The sequence below is a fragment of the Phyllopteryx taeniolatus genome, chromosome 11 (assembly GCF_024500385.1).
Source record: "Phyllopteryx taeniolatus isolate TA_2022b chromosome 11, UOR_Ptae_1.2, whole genome shotgun sequence".
NCBI classification, from domain to species: Eukaryota; Metazoa; Chordata; class Actinopteri; order Syngnathiformes; family Syngnathidae; genus Phyllopteryx; species Phyllopteryx taeniolatus.
In genome coordinates, this window is record NC_084512.1 from 10,321,733 (window position 1) to 10,349,251 (window position 27,519).

General features: G+C 41.0%; 1 long non-coding RNA gene across 1 annotated transcript in view; it reads left to right on the plus strand.

Moving 5' to 3' along the window:
* LOC133485427 (uncharacterized) overlaps positions 1-10,077 on the plus strand; it is a 31,091-nt gene extending 21,014 nt beyond the window's left edge. The window contains exons 3-4 of the long non-coding RNA XR_009790688.1: positions 9,361-9,422; positions 9,850-10,077. This is a non-coding gene — a long non-coding RNA (uncharacterized LOC133485427). The remainder of the gene's footprint in view (positions 1-9,360; positions 9,423-9,849) is intronic.
* The last annotated feature ends 17,442 nt before the right edge of the window (positions 10,078-27,519 follow it).

Sequence of the window (27,519 nt, forward strand, 5' to 3'; positions counted from 1 at the left end):
TAATTCACCAAGTGTTGGATTGTTGGCCCACTAAGAGGGAACGTGATCTGAAAGGGCACGTGGGGGAAAATCAAAACAGAATGGGATATTTTGAGGTTATGCCAGTCATCCTCTCCCATTCATGTGAATTGTACCTGCCAAGACTATCATTGCTGGTAACAGTGAATGCAAGTTTCACTATTTCATCCACCACAGTTACATTACAATGAGAAATATAGTTAAGTAGTATTGTAATACACAACATATGTATACTTATGTCTGAGACTCATTCGCTTAAAGTCCAGAAATGCCGTGTTGGATTGTTAGCCCACTAATAGGGAGCATACTCTGCAAGGGGACGTGGGTGAAAGATCAAAAGTGAGGTGGATATTTTGAGTGTATGCTGGTCATCCACTCCCATTCATTGGAATTGAATCTGCCACGACGATCATCGCTGGCAACAATGAATGCCAAATTCGGTATTTCATCCACCACTGTTACATCATAATTTATGATTATAGTTAAGTATTATTGTAAAACACAACATGTATACTTAGACTGTATTTGTATGGTGGAGGCTCGCTTAAAACCCGGAAATGCCGTGTTGACGTTCAGCTGAGTTGAGTGGGTGGGTACCATCCTTGAATATTTATTGCCGTTAACTCCATCACACCATCAGTGATTTCCAATCCTGTCATTTGCGAGCCTTATGCCGTTTGTTTTTTTGTTTTTTTTGCATTGAATTGACAAATTGCAAAGTTTTCAAGCTTAAACCATGTCACAGATTCATGTTGACCTATGTTATACAATTGAGAGTCTTCAAATAATCTACCGCGCATGTTTTTGGGATGTGGAAGGAAACCGGAGTGCCCGGAGAAAACCCACGCAGGCACGGGGAGAACATGCAAACTCCACACAGGCGGGGCCGGGGATTGAACCCCCTCAGAACCACCCTCCTCAGAACTGTGAGGGAGACGCTCTAACCAGTCGGCCACCGTGAAAAAAAATAGATTGTCATTGATCATTGCTACTCTTTTTCTTTTTTTTACTTCCCTCGAGCGGTGACATTTTTGTTTGTTTGCTCGTAACTCAAATTTGGGCCCACAAGACAAAAAGTCACGACTTTTTTCGTCAAGAAGATGAAGCTGAGTTTCCACGAAAACAAGGCGAGGTCGCCCGAGTTGGAAGACCAACTCGAGCAATGGATTAATGAGCAAAGAACAGCCGGGAGAAGCGTCTCTACAGTCACCATTCGACTGAGTGCAATAACTCTGCGCTTTCCATCATTCCGGGAGGCTTGACGAAGGAACTCCAACCGCTGGACATCGGTGTAAACGGGGTGTTCAAAGTGAAGTTGCGAGCGGTGTGGGAGCGATGGATGACAGATGGCGAACACAGGTTTACTAAGACTAGGAGGCAGCGCCGGGCGAGTTACGCCACAATTTGTGAATGGATTGTGGATGCTTGGGCTAACGTGTCTGCTTTGACTGTTGTTCGAGCTTTCGTAAAAGACTGCATCCTTTCTGAGGAGCCGCCCGGCAACGAGACTGACTCTGACAATGACGAGAGGGAACCTGGCGAGTTTGATGGAGAACTTGCCAAGCTGTTCATTTCGAATACAGAAGATGAGGACTTTGATGGATTTGTGGATGAGGGTTGATCAAAAAAATAACGTGAGTACATTGTTAAATACTTCAATAAAGTACAACCGAACTCAGTTTTGCTCCCGCTGCCTTTTTAAAACATTGTTTTAGCGTGCATGCATGCTACCTTATGTTTTAAGCCAGCGTATGTTTTACCATGCCTGCGCCCAATAATACGGTGCGCCTTATGTATGTATTAAATACAGAAATAGACCCCGTAACTGAGACTGCGGCTTTTAATACAGTGCGCCTTATGGTCGTGAAACTAAGGTGCTAGGGGACACGCAGTGCATTGCTGATATGAGAAACAACAGTGAGTAAAAGAGAAAATGTCAGGCTGGTAATTTTATTTTAAATTTTTAATATCGTCTTCTGTCTCACTACAAATGAGAAGTGACTGGATGCCAGACTTTTATTGACCAGTTGACATTTAAACCATGAGAGAGTTCCCTGCCTTATCCAATCATCCACTCTACCAAGTAAACTGCACTCCCGTTTTGCTTAGCAGTAAAAGACCAATGTTTTGAATGTAGTAAGATAAGGCAAGATACTTTTGTCCTTGTTTATCTCCTAAACAAAAATCATTCGGACTTCCTCCCAGTCCTTAGACCCTGCCAACAGTTAGAAGTCACACTTACATATAATTGTTTGCTGTGTTCACAACTGTGATTGGACAAATAAAGAGGCCAAATTTCACGTACATGCATGTTCACAACAATAAAGATCGTTCTTCTTCTTTGATGCTGATGTGCTAACCACTACCCACTGTGCCATCGCAATGTTGTAAACTCCCCCCAAATCCCTGTAATCGGAAATTGAATAAAGATTACAGGAGTTGGTGTTATACTCTCGATTTTGAAGCATAACCCATCATAAACTGGACCCTCACTACACATTTTGGGAAAAGTAAAAGAAGCAAACTGACTAAAAAAGCCATCACTTGGTGTTTTGTTACATTTTTCACAAAGCATCACATGCATTAAATGAAAGGAACTCTACAATGTGTATAACCACATTTGCTCTATGGTAACAAAAACAGCTATGCATGTTTATCAGGAAAAAACAAAACCGTTTGTACTTGATGGTGTGAAGCATCTTAGCTACCATTTAGTGCATCTGGCGCACTTGTTTGATCAAGGTGTCATGCTGTGAAAAATAATCGTGAAACTTTCACTAATTTGACTTCTTAGCATGTACAAACAGAATTACTGGAACAACAAGCATTTGGAGTCAATTGGACAACATTCAGCATTACTAACATTGCTTAAAGTACTGTACACCGATTGCAAACTAAAGAATCAGGTACAGTAAGACTAAGAAGCACAAAAAACTCCCTTATTAGGTAGATCTACAGAAAATTGAATATGGCACTTACACATTTGGCTAAACTTAAATTAAAGGTTGCAAAAGATTTAATGATTCATAGAGATTGTTTGGCACTCTGGAGAAACAATGACGCATTTTATTCATGAAGTGGCTCGTTAATTTCCTGGCTCATAACATCCTTTTTCACCACAATTGTTACCTTATTTTCACGGCCATAGGGTGCACCGTATTAAAAGGTGCAGTCTCAGTTATGGGGTCTATTTCTGTAATTAACACATACATAAGACGCACCGTATTATTGGGCGCAGGCATGGTAAAACATACGCTATCTTAAAACATATGGTAGCATGCATGCATGCTAACACAATGTTTTTAAAAAGGCAGCGGGAGCAAAACTGAGTTCAGTTGTACTTTATTGAAGTATTTAACATTGTACTCATGTTATTTTTTTGATGAATCCTCATCCACAAATCCATCAAAGTCCTCATTTTCTGTATCCGAAATGAACAGCTGGGCAAGTTTTCAATCAAACACGGCAGGTTCGCTCTCGTCATTGTCGGAGTCAGTCTCGTTGCCCTGCGGCTCCTCAGAAATGATGCTGGCTTTTACGAAAGCTCGAACAACAGTGCAAGCAGACACATTAGCCCAAGCATCCACAATCCATTCACAAATTGTGGCGTAACTCGCCCGGCGCTGCCTCCCAGTCTTAGTAAAGCTGTGTTCGCCATCTGTCATCCATTGCTCCCACGCCAGCTTTTGCTTGTAATCCGCCGGAAGTTGCTGCGCCACGGTAATCCTTGCCCGGATGGCTAAATGCCATAAAACGAATGCACCAAGACGGACCTCCTTGAAAATGTTCGATTTTAATTTCTTCTGCAAGCGTTATTGCCCTCGGTCGAATGGTGACTGTAGAGACGCTTCTGTTCTTTGCTCATTAATCCATTGCTCGAGTTTGTCTTCCAACTCTGGCCACCTCGCCTTGTTTCCGCGGAAACTCAGCTTCGTCTTCTTGACTTGGTGAAGCTTGTTTTCCTGCTTCCTCCACTTGCGAACCGTGGATTTGTTGATCTTGAATTCTCTCGCGGCTGCTCGATTCCCATGTTCTTCCGTGTAACTGATAGCTTGCAGTTTAAACTGTGCTTCGTAAGCGCGTCTCTTCGTAGGTGCCATTTTCGGGGGTCCTTAGCCAAACCGATGTTGTTTTGCACAATGCACACCCCGGCGCTATATTCCTCCTCCACGCGCACCCTTCCCCCTTTACGTCCGCATGCTGTCCTCAGTCACGTCCGCCTTTCCTCTATATAAGCAGCGTGTCGGCAGGAAATCCACCCAGTCAGTCAAGCGGAGCGCTCATCACACCGCAACATTTATAGATTTTGTAACTCTGTGCACACATAAGGCGAGCCGCATTATAAGGCGCCCCGTCCATTTGGGAGAAAATTTAAGACTTATGGTCGTGAAAATATGGTACTTTCCTTTTGAGCCAAATGTTAACCCAATGGCCCTTGGCGTTGCATGCAGCCAAGGCAATATCTCATGGCATGATAAATTGCTCCAGGCTGAATATTTGCTTGCATTATTTCAATGAAGAAGATGCATATTTAATTCCAGTATGGTCCATGTCGCCACTCGCTTGTGGATCAAGGAGGATTATTGTCTGACGTATTGCATTTTGTCTTCTTGGACTCTTCAAGCATTTGCTCTGACAGTGCCGACAACAACAAGTCTGAATCTGAAGCTTTATGTTTACATTCTGTGCTGGGTTTGTGCCTTGGGGTGATTTTCTGACAACTTAGTTTTGGAGTGTAAGGCTGCTCTTAACGAAACTCATACTCAAATAAGTGTGGGTGTGACTTTCTGAGAAAACCGATGGACACAAATCTTGTGCTTTCTTTTTGTTCTTCAAACTCTTTTCAAAGCCAACGCCTCCTACTCAGAAAAATAAACCTGTATCTGTGAAGAATGACCTTTAACCCAAACTCCAAACAGGAGGGCCTGAGCTGAGATTCAAACCCGGGACCTCTTGCGTGTGAGACAGATGTGCTAATCACAACTACACAATGCTGCACAAACAAGAATTTAGTTTTTTTGAATAACTTTTACAATCCTTCTGTTCACCAAACATGGTCTTGCACAACAAACCTAAAATCCTGACTACTGTTGAGATGCCCGTATGTATTAAACTTAACATATTAATTGCCAACAAGCAACAATGCTTCTTGCCAATAAAGTGTATTCCACTGGAAAGCCTGTTTATTCCCTTTTTAAATAATGCCCCAAGTGCTTTGTAAAATATGCCAGATCTTCACGGCCTTTGCCAAGCAGCTTATTCTCCTGCTGCTATTGACTCTTGTTCAGTATTCTTTGGTGAATTGAACAATTGAAGTCTTATCAGTAAGAATGAACAAACAAAGACAACAATGATACTGGGAACATTGATTTATAATACGAGTGATTTGCGTTACAAGCTTGGTCACAGAATGAATTAAAATCGTCAACCAACGTAACACTGCATTAAACGCACATTTCTGAATGATTTTTTTCTTCTTTTTTACGTACCGTAATTTCTCGTGTAATGGGCATTTTTTCCTCCCAACGAAATTGTCAAGTCAATAGTGCACATACATAGGTATAGGGCAAAATGAAAAAAACTTTCCCATTTTATAAATGTATGCCGCCATCTAGAGGTTAAGAAAAAGCTGTACACACTCATTCCAGTATGCCACCGCCACCTAGAGGTTATGAAAAAGGTGTACACTTTCATTTTAGTATGCCACCGCCACCTAGAGGTTATGAAAAAGGTATACATTTTCATTCTAGTATACCACTGCCACCTAGCAGTTATGAAAACTTTGACACTGATTGTCTCTCAACTGTGCAGTTGAGAGACTAAAACATCTCTCACTGGCTGCATATCATTTGGAAGGACTTCCAGATAGAATGAAAAAAGTAACAATATTCCCCGCACTTCACTTGAGCAGAGTTTCCACAAAATGATAGCAACTAATGATCCGCTGGCAACGCTGAAAGAAAACTGGGCCACTGTGTGTTGACAAGTGCTGGCAACTCTGTTATAAAGCAGATGATGGGACTTTGTTTGGGATTATACAGCATGAATTCTGCACCACACACACACACATACACAGAGAAAGATAGTTTAGTGGTGATATCAATAAAATGTGGCAAGCATTGAGTCACAAAGAAATGTCACTGCTGTGAAATGTCTCTCAGTTTCAGAGCCAGTGACTGCAAAATAAATGTCCTCTGCCTCTTAGATTAAATATAATTCTGGGAGAAAAAACTAAACTAAACAAAAAACAAAAACTCATTTGATCAAGCAGTGCTGCGAAATGTGACCCAGCACGGCAGCTGAAAATGAAGCAGTAAGAATGGTGCGAATGTGGGTCACGCACGATGCCAGCACTTTGATTTTTGTGGCACCATACGTGACCATTCATCTCTGCACTGACTCTGGAGGCAGGCAGGGCTCATTCTGACTCAGATGCGAACCCTGGAAAGGTTGACGGGATGTATGAAATATTACATCTCAGGGCTCATGAATTATCACTCTCTGATGAAATGGTGTCACCCTCTGAATCATCGTTTCTCTGCTCATTCACGATGTGACCTGAGCACACGTTCTCACTTGGTTAATGCAGTACAGTAAAAAGTATATATTGTATTGCAATAGGTGGAACAGTGGACAACTGGTTAGCACATCTGCCTCACAGTTCTGAGGACCGGGGTTCCACCTGTGTGGAGTTTGCATGTTCTCCCCGTGCCTGCGTGGGTTTTCTCCGGGTACTCCGGTTTCCTTCCACATCCCCAAAACATGCACGGTAGATTAATTGAAGACTCAAAATTGTCCATAGGTGTGAATGTGAGTGTGAATGTTTGTTTGTTTATGTGCCCTGCGATTGGCTGGTTACCAGTTCAGGGTGTACCCTGCCTCTCGCCCGGAGTTAGCTGGGATAGGCTCCAGCATACCCGTGACCCCAGCGAGGATAAGCGGTGTAGAAAATGGATGGATGGAGTTATCTGCTGTATGTAAAAAAATATCCCTTGTCAGATTTTTTTATTTTTTTTCAATAATATCGTCCTCACCAAACACCAAAAGTGCCGTTGGAGCCACAGATTGTTATATTGTCTATCATTACATTGCCTTCAGCTGCAATTGACATTAGCACAAAGTGGCTTCATTTTAAATATGAAAAACGTCCCAGCCGTCGACAGAAGTGTTGTCGTCTGACTGCTTTAGCAACCTGGGTCATTATAACGCTGCACTGGCAACGAGTCCCAAATGCAAAAAAGAAATGACATGATAAACTTAGTGATAGCCTCTGAAAACTGGAGCATAAACATATTGTATAACATTACATGGTAGCAGCCACTGGCATAGCCACCACATCCAGAAAACCCCTAATGAACTCTGAAGTGTGATTAGATGTTTCTGTTTTGGTGGTGGTGCTTTGTTTTTGTGTGTGTGAGTGTGTGTGTGAGATTCCATCACAGAAGTGTACCAGCAATGGCAAACAAGAAAAGTGCGAGGATACGCATTGAACCAGAAATGAAACATTTTGAGACAGAGGAGCTGAACTGGCTGCTTCGTACAATATGAGCAATACAGTTAATGGCAAATCCATTACTGTACATAAATTAAGTTTAACAAACAGATGCTAACATTACTAGTTTGTAACCAAATGCAAAAGCCAACAAACCGCACGTGGCACCATGTCACCAACACTAATTAATTCCAGCATTACCTATAAACTACAATCGTTCTCTTCCCTCTCCCTTATGTTTCAAGTGTTGTCGAATAGTAATTGCACTTTAGTTCAGTTTTGTTATATGGTGGTTAATTTTACCGTATATTATAATGGTACTTTATAATTATCTAGTAGATGTTAATTGAAACATTGCCAGTTAAGTCAATGGGTTTTGTGATGGTTACAGTTCAATTTTGGACCATATAAATTTCCTTCACAATATTTCCTAAGAGATAAATTGTTTTGAAATGAGAAAAGTGAAAGTCAACCAGAGTCAACAAATGGACGGTATTGGACTTTCAAGGTTCTAAATTATTAACAAATGCATCCATCCATCAATTCATTTTCATTAGCACTAGTCCTTATTACGGTTGAGCTGGAGTCCGTCACAGCTGATTTGTGGCGAGAAGCGGGGTACACCCTGAACTGGTCGCCATCCAATTGCAGGGTACATGTAGCTAATCAACCATTTACATTCACACACACCTTTGGGCAAGTTTGTCTTCAATGAACTAAACATGCATGTTTTTGGAATGTGGGAGGAAGCCTGTATAACGACGAAAATCCCTGCAAGCATGGGGAAAACATGCAGAGATATAGTATAATGTAACTTATTATTATTATTATTATGTATTGAGTATTATGTGACTGGTTAGCACATCTGCCTCACAGTTCTGATGGCCTGGGTTCAAATCCGGCCGCTCTGTGTGGAGTTTGCATGTTCTCCCCGTGCCTGCGTGGGTTTTCTCCGGGTACTCCGGTTTCCTCCCACATCCCCAAAACATGCAGAATAGGTTAATTGAAGACTCTAAATTGGTATGAATGTGAGTGCGGATGGTTGTTTGTTTAGATGTGCCCGGCAATTGGCTGGCGACCAGTTCAGGGTGTACCCCGCCTCTCGCCCGAAGATAGGCTCCATCAGTGAGGATAAATGGTTTGGAAAATGAATGTGTGAGGAAAACTACTTTCCTCAGTATTTACACATGAAAATTGTTTTACATATAAGAACAACAGTGTAAATGCTTGACTGTCAGCATTCACACATTATAATTTCAGGTTGTTGTTGTTTTTTTTTTAATGACATAACAACATGTGAATGCTTCATTCTCAGCATTCCCACAGTCACTGTGAGATGGCAATAATCTTTTTAACTGAGTGGAGTCGTGCATCTCAAATACATTTCAATGATGTCACTACATCGCTGCTTGTATGGTGTGTAAATGTGTCACTCAAACACTAGGTCATATTAAATCACTTGTCACTTTTCATATTAAACATGTCATTCTGCTGGTCTCTGCAACTTTATATAATGAACCTATTAGACTATTAGTGAAGCGGCAGAAGGTGGCAGCGAAATTACCAATCATCTGTCTCTCTGGTGAATTAATTATACTCATTGATTACTATGTTTGAGTGACCTGTCTAATGTAAGCTGATGGCTCTTGGGTCCTCGTGCAACATCTGCTCATTCACCTCACGGGCCCACAATTTGTTTCCTCTGTAATAATTGTAATAATTAAACAGGAACTTCACTGTAGCCAATAAATTGTGTACTCAAGTTGGAGTTCTCCCTTTCCTGACAGTGCCACCCAAAAACCTGCCATTGATCTGATAAGAATGGTGCATTGTGTGTCACTCCTTTACAGAGCTGAACAATTCCAGTGACCGTGAGATGTTGACAGTGCTGACGTCACACCAGACAGTTCAAGTGAGGAAAATGATTCATTTTACTGATCTCAAATGAAAAAAAAAAACTTCATCTGAATGCTCTCTTTTGTCTCTTTATTCATTCACTGTCACCTTCAAGTCAATCACTTTATCAAAGTCATTGTCACTGTTGAAACTTTATGTCAGTGTTTTTTATAATTAAAATGGTTCATGTAGACTTGATTTTGTGAAACAGTAGTGCATTTGTTTCATCTGTACCCTACCTTATTCCTTGCTGCCCATCATTCTCTACTGCATATTAAAACACAGAGGATGATGGTCGGACATTAGTGCAAAATACAGCACACACGTTTTTTTCATTTGCATATTTTTACAAAGTAATGCATAAAGAGGTGTCAATAACAGGGGTCTTGCTTCATTTGAATGCTGATGTTTGTTTAAATGTTTGTATTTCTTCTCCTTTCCAGGTTTATAACGATGCATCATTTTCACGTGTTAAAACACCATCGTGGTGGTGTGAAGAGACATTGCATAAACTACATGTTCACTGTAAAGTGATGCCACGCACACACACACACACACACACACACACACTGATGAAAAAACACTAGAATAGGCCTTACATTATCTTTAAAATATATTGACTCAGAAACAAATAAGACAACAGCAACATCAAAGAATATTTATAACTAAGGAAACCGACAATAAAATAAAAACTAATTTTACCTTCGACAAATGAATTTCTTTTTTTTTTTTTTTTTTAAAGAACCTTATTGCAATAATAATATATATGAGCTGTGGAGGTAGATGATGAAGATTCAGAAGATGCTCCAAAATATTTAAGGAGTGCTCCTGATGTTGCATACAAATATCAATATTATTTTGATATGAAACATGCATGATTTGAGCATATAAATGACGTTGTGTTATTAATCCAACGATCAATACAGCAATAATATCAATAAACAATAAAACATTGTACATTGTTTACTTGTACTGTTAAACTTTTAGTAGACCTACACATTAGCATACTTTTTGATCTGTAATTACAGTTCATTTGATACAAAACAATGTAAAAAATATTTTATTTGAGTGATCATCTTAACAAGTAAATAAAGGTTTCATAGGAGGGTATCCAGAAGTTGACCCCTGCATTACATTACACCCCCCCGGCCCCCCCAAAAAATCAACATCATCTTAATGTCAGTTTATTTGAAAAAGACGATTGCAAACCCCCAACCCCCGATATTTTCCGAAGAAGCTTAAATTATTCTTACCGTGATCAAATTTTAACTCATTTGAACCAAAAAAAAGTTGACAAAATTGCAACTTGCGATGGCTACTAACCTCTCACTTCTTTTATTAGTAAAAACCAAGAACCTTTATGACATCGCATTATAAGCCTGTTGCTAAGATGCTTACTCCCTTTCTTCAAGTGCTTGTTTTTGAGAGCAAGTGTCTGACCCGGAGGTTAATAAACAAGACAGAAGTTATCTACAATTGCAAACTGCCCACCGCCTCTAATAATGTTGTTTTTCAAACTACTGTCAGTTCAATTGAACTGTAAAATTGTAAAGAAAAGTATCTGAAGCAATCAAGGAAGCATTTTGGTGAGAGACTAATAAAAGAGACATTACAGGGGGTCATGAAGCACTATGCTAAAAACTTTACTTAAAAGTTGATATACTGTCAAGGAGGGACACAACCAACCTTAACAAATATTTTGCAATAGGGCATCACAAATAAGTGGAGAAATGCACTATTTTGGACTGCCATTCGACCTGCTGGAAGACGAGACAGCGGATGACGAACTATCGCTGCCTTGTCCTCCAGCAGTTCTACACCATTGTCTTCTTTTGGACTAAATAATTGTTTATATAATGCTTAACATTATAATAGTAATTCGGGCAAGATATTTATTTCTCTGTAAATCTTTATTTTTATTTATTTATTTTGCATGAATGTTGCAGTTGCATGGCAAGTTAATTTATACAAAAAATAAAGCAGTGTTAATTCTTATATATTTTTTAGTGTTGTTCTAAAAGAAATGAATAAATAAATATCCATCCATTTTCAACACCGCTTATCCTGGTTAGGGTCGCGGGGTGCTGGAGCCTATCCCAGCTGAATTCGGGTGAAAGGCGGACTACACCCCGAACTGGTCGCCAGTCAGTCACAGGGTACATATTGGCACGGACAACCATTTGCACACACATTCACACCATCACTGAGTGGGAACTGAACCCATGCTGCCCGCACCAAAGTCAGGGGAGTGCACCACTACACCATCAGTGACTTAAATAAATAAATACATACAAATACCAAGAATAATACTTAAAGAACCAGAGTGATAAGAAGGCGGACCGGAGGGTGTGTTCCAACTACAGGGGGATAACACTCCTCAGCCTTCCTGGTAAGGTCTATTCAGGGGTGCTGGAGAGGAGGGTCCGTCGGGATGTCGAATCTCAGATTCAGGAGGAGCAGTGTGGTTTTCGTCCTGGCCGTGGAACAGTGGACCAGCTGTACACCCTCGGCAGGGTCCTCGAGGGTGCATTGGAGTTCGCCCAACCAGTCTGCATGTGTTTTGTGGACTTGGAAAAGGCGTTCGACCGTGTCCCTCGGGAAGTCCTGTGGGGGGGTGCTTCGGGAGTATGGGGTACTGAACCCCCTGATACGGGCTGTTCGGTCCCTGTATGACCGCATTGCCGGCAGTAAGTCAGACTCGTTTCCGGTGAGGGTTGGACTCTGCCAAGGCTGCCCTTTGTCACCAATTCTGTTCAGAACTTTTATTGACAGAATTTCTAGGCGCAGCCGAGGCGTAGAGGGGGTCCGGTTTGGTGGCCTCAGAATTGCATCTCTGCTTTTTGCAGATGATGTGGTTCTGTTCGCTTCATCAAGCCGTGATCTCCAACTCTCACTGGAGCAGTTCGCAGCAGAGTGTGAAGCGGCTGGGATGAGTATCAACACCTCCAAATCTGCGACCATGGTCCTCAGTCGGAAAAGGGTGCAGTGCCCTCTCCGGGTCGGGGATGAGATCCTGCCCCAAGTGGAGGAGTTCAAGTATCTTGCGGTCTTGTTCATGACTGAGGGAAGAATGGAACGGGATTGGTGCAGCGTCTGCAGTTATTCGGACTTTGTATCGATCCGTTGTGGTAAAGAAGGAGCTAAGCCGAAAGGCGAAGCTCTCGATTTACCGGTCGATCTATGTTCCTACCCTCACCTATGGTCACGAGCTGTGGGTCGTGACCGAAAGAACATGACCGAAATGAGTTTCCTCCGCAGGGTGTCCGGGCTCTCCCTTAGAGATAGGGTGAGAAGCTTGGTCATCCGGGAGGATCTACGTCTCTCGGCTGGCCTGGGAACACCTCGGGATCCCCCTGGAAGAGCTGGATGAAGTGGCTGGGGAGAGGGAAGTCTGGGCTTCCCTGCTAAAGCTACTGCCCCCGCGACCCAACCTCGGATAAGTGGTAGAAAATGGATGGGTGGATGGACGTTGCTGTGGTGTGCACATTCCAAAAAAAAATAAAAAAAAAAAACACCAGTGACCATTTGTGAAGACTATAAGTCTTATTTCATTCATATATTCATTGAAATGATGTTAGAGATATTGTGGAATGAAATATGATTTTATTTCATGGCTGGGTCATATGTCATAAAGTGAATCCATTTAATATTGGTTTCCTTCTATCTGAGTTATGACACATCCTTTCCTGGCATTTGCTGCGGTGCATTTTCAATATTCTCTCAGCGTTTAGGAGAATGTTTTGAGATCATTTTAGTGCACCATACCTTCTTTTAAGTTATGTGATTGATTTTAGTCAGGCAGATGGTGATGAGCACAATGCTGTCCCATATTAGTCATCATCAACATTGAAATAACTTTTTCCTCTGGTCATTTATTAAATTTATCTTGTAGGGCAGCACTGGTTTTCTGACATTTCATTTTGTCAAACCATGATTTTTCTGAAAAGAGGCTAAGCTTAAATCATTCATCCATCCATCCATCCATTTTCTGAGCCGCTTCTCCTCACTAGGGTCGCGGGCGTGCTGGAGCCTATCCCAGCTGTCATCGGGCAGGAGGCGGGGTACACCCTGAACTGGTTGCCAGCCAATCGCAGGGCACATAGAAACTAACAACCATTCGCACTCACAGTCATGCCTACGGCCAATTTAGAGTCTCCAATTAATGCATGTTTTTGGGATGTGGGAGGAAACCGGAGTGCCCGGAGAAAACCCACGCAGGCACGGGGAGAACATGCAAACTCCACACAGGCGGGGACGGGGATTGAACCCCGCACCTCAGAACTGTGAGGCTGACGCTCTAACCAGTCGGCCACCGTGCCGCCTGCTTAAATCATTCATTAAAAAAAAATACAATGTAGATTCATATTTTAGGATGAATGTCGTTTTTTTAGGCACACACATCTAATGCTGAAAAAAATGATCTGACTGAAATGTTGATTACGTACAAAGACCTTATCATTAGAATTGTGAGCGAGCTAACGTAAAATGACAGCAGAGATTGCGGGGAATAATTCAGTTGAGATGAAATATGAATGTGCATTGTTTGCCTTGATATTCCGCTGGTGTCTTTATTAACTACTAAACCCAAAGCAGCTGACACCTAAGCCTGTCTGGCTGTGGTGGTGCCGTGTGTTGCTGAAGACCTTCTGCTGACTCTGTAGTGATGAGCAATTCTATCTATAAACTAACTTTTAAACTGTGCGTTTTATTTTATTCATCACAACTAGTGAAGGGGAAAAAAATGCAAAGGTGGTTGCGACTCATTGGGACTCAGTCAGCAATATAGCTTGAAGCTAAAAATTATTTTGACGACTTACTTGCACTACTTTCTGAAGAATGCAGCATGCACACCAAATTATGTTTTCTTTCAACACTTAATTTACCAATTAAAGATTAAAGCTGAGTCCAGACATACCAACGTATTTGAGCATTTTTCCTGTCTTTGGGTCAAAGACAGCAAAGGCCCAATTCTCAATTGCCCCTCAAGATTATCCTGAACGATTGTCCTGTGGTTTGGGGTGTGTTAAGAGTGATTTTGCCTCTCCGGTCGGCTCGCAAAACGGTGAAACATGTTCAATATGTACGATGGCAAATCCTTTTGCGCGATGGTTACACTGTGTTCGGCCGAGCCATGGGCCTCAAGATTGTGACAGGAAACAGAAAGATAGCCAATTAAGAAGCCACCTTAAGGTCGCACTGTTGCCGAACATAAATAGAGGAGCTTCTGTTTATGTTGAGTGTTTGGATAACGTGCCTCCCAAATGTTTCCCCACAATAAGAATGACAAGAAGAGTTTGCAACCACAATGGCGTCCAGCTAACAGTTGGGCTAGCTTCTTCAATACCGTCTTCTACTCTCATGCTACCAGAAATCTGGTTTGGGGGAGGAGACTCGTGATTGTAGGTGGAGTTATGTGTCTGGTGTGCTGTGGTGTGTCATCTCGAGTACCCCACACACTATAAGAGCACAAAGCACACACACGGTGATTTTCGTCATGTGTGTGGTCTCTCACATTTAAAAAAAAAAAAAATAATAATAATAATAATAATTTTAAATCAGTTAAGATGTTAAGAAAATAATTGTGTTCCCAAATTTTGTTTGTTGAAAAGTCCCATTTTCATCTCGTTGAAGGGTTCTCCAGCTGAAAAAGAGTTTTCACCTGTAGTAATCCAATTTCCTTGTTAAGCACCAACCAGCTGGTCCAGATTGGCAAAGGTAAACGGTCTCATTCGCCAATGATCAACATGAGACTGGAGAGGATGTTGAACCATAAGAGAAATGTTTAACAGTCAAGGCTGTCGCTTAGAGTTGATTACATTACAATACTGCTGTCTCTTTATTCTTAACATTACACTACTTCTGCCTAACCTTAGAGTAACTTTTGTATAAAACAACTCCCAACTGTATGACATTTAGCTTTAATACAATGATTGCATTTTGACAAAACAACAATGAAAATATTCAGTGCAAAAAAAACCCCAAAAAACATTTATGGAGATTCTTTCAATTGAACTTTCACAAAATCAATCATTAACTTTTTTAGCCATCGATCAAAAGATCATTTTCAAAAGGGGGAAAAAAGAAAAAGGGTCGCTTTAACATCTGGTCCTACATGAACTAAAAACAAAAAAACAATGAGTAACATTTATTTGCCAGGCGCCATGTGCTTTAGTTAACAAATACACACATTGAGGGGCATCAGGGGTGCTACGATAGTCATTGACGTCAATTCTGCCAGTAGTCACTGAAAAGGTCCAGTCTTACCACGTAGTAAGGCGGGAATCAAACAAACCCAAGCCGTGGTGAGAGGAGTAATATGTCTGTGACTGACTGAAGGAATTTCGGATGATTTGAGTATCTCAGCATGAAGCATTTTATAGCTCTGAAAAAGACCCTACGTATATCCGGACCAAACACATCGTCTGTGCACCACGACATTCAAATGTATTGCAAAGTGCGCAACTGCAAGTGTAATGGGTGTAATGTAACTCATTTTATATTTGTAATGCCTTACAGTGGTGCCTCGAGATACGAGTGACCTAATTTACGAGCTTTTCGAGATACGAGCCGTCGATCGCGCAACTTTGACTTGCGAATACAAACTTGAGATACAAGCGCTGCATGGCGACAGGTGACTCAACTCAATTCACAACAAGCAGCAGTTTGACAGATATAATTAGTAAATAGTCTTCAAAAGAGGTTTCAAGCTGTGTATTGCCACTCAGCTGAAGGTTACTGTCGAAGTAAATGTAAAATAAAGAAAATTGCATGCTGTGTCTTTAAATCAACAAATTTAAAGCATAACCGCCACTACATGAATGCTAACATACAATGGGAAACGCCATAGCCACACGGGCTACCATTAGCACCTATGTGGCGTTGCTGTCACCCTTAAGCAATGACTATCACAGCACAAACGGTGCTGTCACACATAGACAGAAGATCTAACAATACTCACAGGCATGTTTTCTGTATCCTCTACAAAGAACGACTAAAATGACTGCCGTACTGAGATATCAAGAGAGGACAGTATACCTGTCTTATACTTCCCCCAGGTGGGCAAGGTGCACACACCTAAATGAGTACGGTCCTGTTGAATTCCTTGTCTTTGCATTTAATTATGTCATTATTGTATGTTTTCAATAAGGAATAATAATATAGAGTGCAGTGAACAATGGGCGACTGGTTAGCACATCTGCCTCACAGTTCTGAGGACCCGGGTTCAAATCCAGGCTCGCCTGTGTGGAGTTTGCATCTTCTCCCGCGTCTGCGTGGGTTTTCTCCGGGTACTCCGGTTTCATCCCACATTCCAAAAACATTCACGGTAGGTTAATTTGAGACTCTAAACTGTCCATAGCTGTGAATGGTTGTTTGTTTATACGTGCTCTGCGATTGGCTAACGACCAGTTCGGGGTGTACCCCGCCTCTCGCCCAGAGTCAGCTGGGATAGGCTCCAGCACGCCCGTGACCCAAGTGAGGATAAGCGGTACAGAAAATGGATGGATGGATTATAGAGTGCTATTTTTCTCACTGAAAGCACATTTTAAAAATTGGGGGAGACTGAAATGGATTAATAGCGTTCCCATGCAGTTCAACAGGAACAGAAGATTTGCGCATTACAAGCGTGGTGAAGGAATGAATTAAACTTGTATTTCAAGGCACCACTGTACCTTACTGAGTTATAGCAAAAAGCGATTTATACTGTAACTGTTACTGTTGTGGCCGCTTAGCAGCACAGTCATTGTCCTTCAATCAATAATTTAATTTTAATACCCAGCAATTCTTTTTTTTTAGTCATTATTATTATTATTATAGTGATTCTCAAGGTTAACTTCAATTTACACTGTGCTGTATATTAGTGTTGCACTGCGCACAAAGAACCAGACCTCACACGTGCAGGCATGCAAGAAGAGAGGTGGCGTTGATGATTCAGCCATACTTGCATATACTTTTTTGTCGCGTGAATAAAGTTCTTTCTATATTGTCTGGTATGGAATTGTTATGTACGTAGACGGCCTATACGTCAAATGTATTTGCACAACATGGCAAGGTTCTGCTCACGAAACAAGGTGGAAACTGTGAAGATTCCAAAATCTGAAGAATAGCTAAGACAAAAAACATCCTCTATCAAAGAATTTAAGTTTTTATTGTCGTTTGGTGGTTTGTTCGTTAGCAACAATGTGCAAACATGACTTAACCAATTACCATGACTCTGTGGCTATACTGCAGCATTGGTCAAAGAGGGAATTTGGTATAGATCCAGCTAAAGGCTGCTGTTATCATTTTTTTCCTTTGGTTAATATCGAAAAAATTGCGTTGGACATTTTCCTTGATAATGGAATCTTGGATGGTGCAATTTGCTACTAATCCAAAAGCATGCTGATTGCTTGCAATCTGCTGTGGTCAATTAGATGTGACTGTGGTGTGTTCTTAAGTGTGTGCTCTTTGCTCACATTCAGCCAGACGCTACAAAAGTGATAGCATTGTGCTTCACAGTGCGCATAGAAAATGACCCTGAACATAAAAGAAGGATAAGAAATTGTAGATAATGACCAAGTCAGTCCTGATTTCAAACCTCTACAGCACACTTCAGTCTCACTTCAAATGGCATCACACAGTCAGTATCAGCACAGCACAAGGACAAATGACTTATTGCCAGCTTCCATGTTGCCATGAGAAGGATAGAAAACAAATGGACGGATAGCTTGTTGAAATGGAAGTATTCTTCTTAAAATGGCAGTAAATTGCCTACCAAATTGTTTGGGAGAGCCCTTGAATTAAGTCTAAACTTCAGGCACATCATAATTATTTAATTTCAAAACCACCACGACCGTGAAGGATTCATTCACTCATTCGTTTGAAAATGGGTCCCCAGAACTGTGAGGCAGATGTGCTAACAAGTCTTCCACCGTGCCGTCGTTAATGGTTCAAAGTTTTGATTTGTCATTTCAGCAATAGGCCGACACGGTGCAGACAGTGGAAGGAAACACTACTTCTATGCGATCACGTGCAATGTAGACACACACACTGCACCCCAGAGAATACGTACATTGTGGTTGCAGGCATTGTACACACATTACATCCCTATTGTAAAGCCTACTGCCTTTTGTGTCTTCACATGCTACACAAGACTCTTGAGTCATATCCACACTTCCCCAAGTAGCTAGATGAGTCACACAGGACACTTCAAGACTGTGACCAGTGTGCACTGCATCAAAGCTGATACTGTACACCGGAAGATTAATTTACCTGCACTTTCTATTAAGAAGCCTCGTTTGTATTAATTCCCAGCCGCGATCACCATATTACGTTTCATATTAATCCGTGCTGCATGAGAAGTGCATGCAAAGGCCCTCCTCAGTGTGTGTCAAGAAAATTAGCATGGGCGCCAAGAAATCTACCGTGACCAATGAGGGTCTGAGACTTTCAAAGAGAGATGGGTTCATTTCCGCACAAGTCCCCCTTGATTTAAACGTGCGGGTTTTATTTCCTGAAATGATTGCACAGCCGAAGTGTCTCCATTGCAGCAAAGTGAAGTCTCAGTGCAAACTCCGATGCGCTTTCTGCTGACTGGATAGAAAGCGAGGTGACTGCCTCGGGATAATTTGCTGCAATGCTGCTGAATTTAGTGTATAAATGTTAATGAATTCATGCTTAATTGAGGAAACACAGGCTCATTTTCTTGGACACATGACACAATGTTATGTCTCTGTGTTTTTGAAAAGCTCAGAAATAATACACGCATCTTAGGTAAAGAGGTTAAATCAAAGCTGTCGGCTGCTGAAAACAAATGCATATAACTATTAGCAGAAAGTAGATCATCGATATACTGAGCGAAAACATCCACGATACATCACAGTATTATTGCAAATGGAAATGGAAAATATTGAAAAAGTATTTTAGCACATGAGCATACAAAATAAGGTAGTGCAATAATAGACACCAATATTAATAATTATTTTTCAGGAGCAAGACTAAACAGTTCCATGGTTTTTCATACAAATCACTGTTATTTTTACAATTTTTACAAGAAATATGCAGCCAAATCCATTGGGAGATTCTTCATCACGCCGCAAGATAATGACCCAGGCTTGTGGAATAGGGGAAGCTCTTCAGGCCATTGCAACACACTCAAAGTATCGTTGTACACTGTGATTTTACGCACTTAAATGTGGAAAAGAAACATTTGTGAAAGATGACCTACGCTAAACAGTCCAGACCTGTAATAGGAAGGATGAGATTGTCATGCAGGCATTAAGCAAGTCAGTGTCATCGGCTGAAACACCAACATGTTATTCTTTGAGTCCTGTGACACTTTTGGTGGAAGCAGCAGCGAAAAGACTCGGGGCCGTCCCCGACCAATCTGCTGTGGTCAATTAGGAAATCCATTAGGATTTGTCTTCATTTATTTTCTGCTTTACTGCAATCCCTGAGAAAGGAATTTCATCATCTGGTTACTCTGCATATTTACTGAGCGTCACGACTGCAGGTAGCATAAAATCAATATCATGCATCCAGGCACTGTACAGAAACGTTAATAACATCAACAACACCTCTTGTCTATTTAGCTAAAAACCCCTCTGCTTTCCCCATGTGTCTGCAACAACTATATAACTATCTGGCAGAGAGAATTTTTAAAAGAACTACACAAGCAAGCACATTACAAATGGTGACAAATGGAATCTGCTGTGTGTGCAACAATCTCCAGGGACCCGCTCTGCCTCCATATAGGACAACACCGAAGATGAGCCAAAAACAAATACAATTGGCAGCTCTCCTGCAGGGAAACATACAGTAGGACCTTCACAGAGGATAATGACACCGCCTTGACTTAGGGGACGCTAATAAAATAATTACATTTGACAGTCATAATGCCCTCACTCCCCGTCTAATAATTAAAACTGCACTCAAAACAATGGCCCTTGTGAGACTGTTCAAGAAGCGTAAAAGAAACAGACCTCTTTTTTTTTTTATTTATTTCTCAAATCTGTAAGCAGCTCAACAAGCATGGTGTTGTTTTATGGCGCTGTTAACTGCCCACACACATTTTACTGGAAAGGCAGCAAATCAGGATGCAAGGGGGAATATGTCCGTTTTATTTGTCACATAATTAGATTACTGTGTTCTATAGTTTATAAACACTGGTCATAAAATACACCATCAAAAGTTACACGTGGGTGTTTGTTACTATTTGCAATCGTTTTGTTGGTATTGGTATTTTGTTGGTAATAAGGTGAAGATAGACAACAACAACAAAAATTAGGAAACATTCAATCATAAAGAGTGGAACCTCAAAAGTCAAACACTGACAAGGTAAATCAATTAATATTCATGCAAAATACACATCTAGTCACACAATGTTCTAGTTTGAATCACTTCAGTTCAGCAGGCACAAAACATTAACTTTGCAGGTATATTTCTTTTCTTTGTCTTTTTCTGTTTTTGTATGTCAAACCTGGAATAGAAGTAACATGAAATCAAAGTACCTTGGTTGTTGTTTCTAATATTTACTTCTGTTATCACTTGTGTGACTAATAAGAATGTTAATAGTGAGATGTATGCGAAGCAATACATTTTTGTATGAATATGTCATTGATAAATTCATCAAGGCAAAGCGAACTGTTTCATCATTACTTCTATGCATAACTTGTCTGCAAATTATAACATTTCAAATATATATTTGTTCATCCATCTATGCCAGCAATGTATAGTGACACGCACAACAATTAAATGATGGCAGAAGTTACAATAATCCTGAGCATTCACCTGTTGCCATTCATACAACCCCAATTCCAATGAAGTTGGGACATTGTGTTAAACATAAATAAAAACAGAATACAATGATTTACAAATCATGGTCAACATATATTTAATTGAATACACTACAAAGACAAGTTATTTAATGTTGAAATTGATCAACTTTATTGTTTTTAGCAAATAATCATTAACTTTGAATTTTATGGCTGCAACACGTTCCAAAAAAGCTGGGACAGGTGGCAAAAAAGACTGAGAAAGTTGAGGAATGCTCATCAAACTCCTGTTTGGAACATCACACAGGTGAACAGGCTAATTGGGAACAGGTGGGTGCCATCATTGGGGCTAAAAGGAGCTTCCCTGAATTGCTCGGTCATTCATAAGCAAAGATGGGGCGAGGTTCACCTCTTTGTGAACAATTGTGTGAGAAAATAGCCGAACAGTTTGAGGACAATGTTCCTCAACGTACAATTGCAAGGAATTTAGGGATTTCATAATCTATGGTCTATAATATCATCAAAAGGTTCAGAGAATCTGGAGAAACCACTGCATGTGAGCGGCAAGGCCGAAAACCAACATTGAATGCCCGTGACCTTCGATCCTTCAGGCGGCACTGCATCAAAAACTGACATCAATGTGTAAAGGATATCACCGCGTGGGCTCAGGAATAAATACAATTCGGCGCGACATCCGTAAGTGCAACTTGAAACTCTACTATGCAAAGCAAAAGCCATTTTTCAACAACAGCCAGAAACACCGCCGGCTTCTCTGGGCCCGAGCTCATCTAAGATGGACTGATGCAAAGTGGAAAAGTGCTCTGTGGTCCGACGAGTTCACATTTCAAATTGTTTTTGGAAATTGTGGACGTCGTGTTCTACGGGCCAGAGAAAAAGAACCATCCGGACTGTTATGAACGCAAAGTTCAAAAGCCAGCATCTGTGATGGTATGGGGTTGCGTTAGTGCCAATGGCATGGGTAACTTAGACATCTGTGAAGGCAGTATTAATGCTAAAAGGTACTTACAGGTTTTGGAGAAACATATGCTGCCATCTTAGCAACATCTTTTTCATGGACGCCCCTGCTTATTTCAGCAAGACAATGCCAAACCACATTCTGCACGTGTTACAATAGCATGGCTTCGTAGTAAAAGAGTGCGGGTACTAGACTGGCCTGCCTGCAGTCCAGACCCGTCTCCCATTGAAAATGTGTGCTGCATTATGAAGCGTAAAATACGACAACAGAGACCCCGCACTGTTGAACAGCTGAAGCTGTACATCAAGCAAGAATGGGAAAGAATTCCACCTACAAAGCTTCAACAATTAGTGTCCTCAGTTCCCAAACGTTTATTGAATGTTGTTAAAAGAAAAGGTGATGTAACACAGTGGTAAACATGACCCTGTCCCAGCTTTTTTGGAACATGTTGCAGCCATAAAATTCCAAGTTAATGATTATTTGCTAAAAACAATCAATTTATCAGTTTGAAGATTAAATATCTTGTCTTTGTAGTGGGCGGTTAGAGCGTCTGCCTCACAGTTCTGAGGACTGGGGTTCAATCCCCGGCCCCGTCTGTGTGGAGTTTGCATGTTCTGCCCGTGCCTGCGTGGGTTTTCTCCGGGCACTCCGGTTTCCTCCCACATCCCAAAAACATGTGTGGTAGGTTTCTTGAAGACTCTAAACTGCCCGTAGGTGTGAATGTGTGCGAGAATGGTTGTTTATTTATATGTGCCTTGCAATTGGCTGGCACCCAGTTCAGGGTGTACCCCACCTCCCGCCCGAAGATAGCTGGGATAGGCTCCAGCAGCCCGCGACCCTAGTGAGGATTAGCGGTAAAGAAAATGGATGGATGGATGGATGTCTTTGTCGTGTATTCAAGTAAATATAGGTTGAACATGATTTGGAAATTATTGTATTCTGTTTTTATTTAACACAACATCCCAACTTCTTTGGAATTGGGGTTGTACAACGGAATAAGTCAGGTGTGTCAAACTCATTATTGTCGTAGGCTAAATCATAGTTATGGTTACTTTTGGTGGGCCGTTATGGGTGTGAACCCATATGAATGTGTGATCGCCTCCAAGATATTAACGAATTGATGGATAACGACTTTTGAAATCAGAAGCCAGTAAAAACTGTTCAACTATCAGTATTATTTAATTTATTTTAAAAAGAGGATCAGTCACAAACAAAATACTTGCAATAGCTCAATAATTTTAATTGAATAATTGTGAAGACAATTTGCAATTTTGGTATTTTAGCAGGGAATACGAAGTGGATGCGCATGGTTTGGTTTTGCAGGCCACAAAAAATGATGTTGCGGGCCGAATCTGGACCCCGGGCCACGAGTTTGACACCCGTGGAATAAGTCATAGCTCCTTGCAAGTCTATCAGCTTTGTATTCAACTCGACAGGCCTAGATTTGTCATTGAGTAAGTCATTTTGTGTGTAAGTTGAGACAAGATCATGATTATTTCAGTACTTTTTGTGACATTTTTCTTTGGTGGAGTCTGGTGAAAATGTTCTTAAAATGGGTGCCTTGGCTCACTAAAGGTTGGGAAAGCCTGCTGGATACAATCAACCTTCGACACACATTTGGGGATGAAACCAGAATACTCGGGGACAACCTTCACAAGCACGTGCAGAAGATGCAACCTCTTCACAAATCTTTACTTTTTACTATTAACAACTTATTTATAAACTTTATACAAATGAATGTTAAAATGTTGTAATAATAAAGGTTTTATCATCGTAAAACAAATTGAATGAAGGTTAACCCTTTTTTATCCTTACAATTATTACATTTGCAAATGTTAAAATGCTACTTTAAAAATTGATGCAACAGTTAATAAAGGTTTTATGATGGACATATAGAGAAATAATTTGGCTGAGTTGGTTTGTGTTTAGATGTCAGCAGGCTGCATTCCTCTGTAAGTGCCACTGAAGAGTAATGAAACAATGTGTCACGGTATGTTCATGCTATATTTATAGCTGTTCATATCGAAAATGGCACAGGAGATGTATGAAAAAAAACACAAAAAAAAACATCTACGAATAATGTGGGAGGCAGAAAGATGCCATCAGTCAAGACCGAGCCCAGTTACTGTGTCTCCGTACTCAATGTGCTGAATGACAAAATGTTAAAGGGACGACATATACTGTTCATGGAAGTGTTGCCATGGAGAATATAAAAAACTCATTGTGACACCATTCTGAGACGTGAGTTGGTGATTATGCGATAATGTTCCCACTGTCTCCTGCTAACTGACTTGGAGAACAGGCGATTGATTTATGCAATGGTGCGCCTTAAATAGTTATTGACAACCCACCAGTTGGTAAACCCGGCCGAGTCTCGAATTGATCGCGAGCGGTCGTGCCGATTGCAAATACGATAGCTTTGAATGCATGATGAATGTCTGCCTGTGCCGCTTGCAGGGTCAACAGTTCAAAGGTTTCATTTGCAGCCAGACACCAGCCATCACCATCACTGGTTGGGTCTGTCTGCACTCATTGATCTCTAAAACCATCCTAATGTGCGGATTAATGTACCAAATGGGTAAAAAGATTGAGATAAATAGATGATGAAATAGCTGTCAATGATTAATTGCACTGCTTAGGTTCAACTGCCCTAACTAAACTGTTAACTCCAGTTAGACGCTTCCCCCAAGTGACCGAGCCCCAAGCGCTGTTTTATCTTAATATTCCTCAAACCTTACTATCTCAATCTCAATTTCCATGCCATGCTTACTTTAAAGGCAAAACCTCAATGCCATTCGATTCATGAGAGTGCATTTTAAATATTCATAAATAACCTTTGGCACTTTGATGGATTTTGTGTCACCGTCGTAGAAACTTTGCTTGATGCTTTTATAATTGCTTCTAAATGCTGTGTGCAGAATGAGGTAAACAACCCAGGTTTTCAAGCATTTATTGAAAAGTAAATTCAAATGATCAAGCGACCATTCTAGGCTGTGCCCCCACCTGGGATAACCTGTGACCATAATGAGGACAAGCAGTATCGAAAATTAAAGGATGGATTAAAAAATACATAAATAAATACATTTAAAACATTTTTTTAAAGTTTCCATACTTGCTCAAATCAAATTTCTCCTGAAATCCTACCAGGGTATTGGTTTCTTTGATTTTGATCATGTTTCTTCCTCAATAATTACAGTTAAAATCCTATGGAAAAGATTGCAAGATTTACAAGCTATGAGATTTACTGTGGCGGCACGGTGAGCCTCTGGTTAGGGCGTCTGCCTCACAGTTCTGAGGACCGGGGTTCAATCCCCGGCCCCGTCTGTTTGGAGTTTGCATGGTCTCCCCTTGCCTGCGTGGGTTTTCTCCCACATCCGGTTTCCTCCCACATCCCAAAAACATCCGTGGTAGGTTGATTGAAGACTCTAAAGTGCCCGTAGGTGTGAATGTGAGTACGAATGGTTGTTTGTTTAAATGTGCCCTGCGATTGACTCGTGACCGGTTCAGGGTGTACCCCACCTCCCGCCCAAAGATGGCTGGGATAGGCTCAAGCACGCCCGCGACCCTAGTGAGGAGAAGCGGCTCGGAAAATTGATGGATGGATGAGTTTTACTGTGTGAATAATTTCCATTTACTTTCCTCTTGTGTTGTTCAGGTTCATTGGTGGGAATAATATATTAAGTAAAAAAACAACAATAATATTTCATAAATATAATTTAAAACTATTAGTTTTCTTTCTTCTCGATTTGATGATTAACATGTTCACACTGAGCGACATTACAACCAATCAGTGGTGCGGCTATAATCATTCACACCAAGACGAGCATGAGCTGTAACTCCAAAGCTTCTCGATAATGTTAGTGTCTCTATGGTCAAAGAGCGTGTTTCAAGTCTTTTATTTCGAACTCTCTGCGGTGCTTAATGCTTTGACTGCAACCCAATGTCTCCCGTTGCCATATTATTGAGTCTCTCAATTCCCAGATAATGGCGGCTCCGTAGGGAGCTATCATCAAGAAATCACAAGTGTATTCTTTGCAGAGGTTTTTGTCAGTCATACCAGTTGTAGCCTACTGTAAGCAGGACATTAGAAAGTAAATAATGCATTTTTTTGCTTTTGTAATTTAGTGAGTAGTTTAGTTTGTAGATTCGATTTTGATTGGACCCAGAAGCAGGCGGAGGCTGAGAGGTTTGTGATGAACGGTTTATTGAAAGAGGGTATGGAGATGATCCTTGAGACGTACTGGTGGGTTGTCGAGGCAGGGGATGTGGGGCAGGCGGCGGCGTGATGGAAGAAGAACGCCGAAGGAGCACTGAGGACAAGGAAAAACACAGAGGTCAGAAGGATAGCGAGGACTGGCGTAGCTTACGTGTAGGATTGAGAGCCGTTGTATCACAGGAGAACGATAATACTCTGGCAGTGGAGTCTTGGATCTGGCAGGCTTAAATGCAGGCAGAGTAGAGTGCTGATAGGCAACAGGTGCACGGCAAGCACTGGGCAAAGAGAGAGGGGGAGAGGGCCGCAAAGCGCCACCCGAGCTCCAACAACGGAACTGCAGGGACAGACCATGACATAGCATCTCTGATTAAATTAAAGTTGCATTTACAGTATTTAGGATATTGCATAAAGAACCTGTGAAGTTATGTTAAGTTTGGTTTCCAAATATATTATAGGTTTGAAGATAATTGCTTAAAATGTGTAAAGACTGAGAACTATGTAGTACTCAGTTGTGGCTAAAATGGCGCCGTGTGACGCACTTTGGAGTTCGGCATGAGTCGCCCCAGCAGCATTCAAGAACGGACAGAATGGCTTAGTTTTCATGATTTGAAAGTCTCATTTTATACACTTGATTTATTATTTTTTTTTTTTAATAATTCAAATTTGGCAAGGTTATTAACAACACTCCTCTTTGTGTTGTGTCATATTTACAAGCCATAATTACGCTGTTGCTTGGCTTCTCCATGGCATTAGGTCTGCATTTAGGATTTAGTGTTTTAAGATGTGTTAGGTGACCTCAAGAAATTGAAGTGAAAATGAAATGGTGGTGCTGTACTATTTTTGTGTTCCACATTATTCATAAAGAATCATTTGTTTAATTTGGTTTTGTTCATTTTAACAATGCCACAACTGTACTTTAAAATGATCTTTTAGAGTCTGTCAGTGTTTCAAATTGGAAAGCCTAATTTCATTGCATGATGGACACCAACATCCAGTATCAATCACATTGCTGTCATGGTCGCTGCTGTGCTCTGTGTTGCTGGTAAGTAAGAGTGCCAAAATATGTCTGCAACATGCACTACTGATGACTGGCAAGTGTGCGTGTGCTTGCGCATGAAGAGATCATTAGTACTGTGTTGAAAATGTGTCTTCAGTTTTTCGCATGTTTGTT